This window comes from Capsicum annuum, chromosome 7 (genome assembly GCF_002878395.1).
Source record: "Capsicum annuum cultivar UCD-10X-F1 chromosome 7, UCD10Xv1.1, whole genome shotgun sequence".
NCBI lineage: Eukaryota > Viridiplantae > Streptophyta > Magnoliopsida > Solanales > Solanaceae > Capsicum > Capsicum annuum.
In genome coordinates, this window is record NC_061117.1 from 221,013,184 (window position 1) to 221,013,388 (window position 205).

The window sequence follows — 205 nt, forward strand, 5'->3', positions numbered from 1 at the left end:
CCCGCAACAATCATTTTACAAATTGTTGCGGGATTTACTGGCCAACTTCGAGGCTGGTGGGATAATTTTCTAGACGATGATAAACGCGAAACTATTTTTAATGCCACTAATGATAAACCTGAAAAAGACAATTTAGGAGGACCACTTCGGACAGGACGACCAGATGCTGTCTATACCCTTATGCTTACAATTATTGAACATTTTG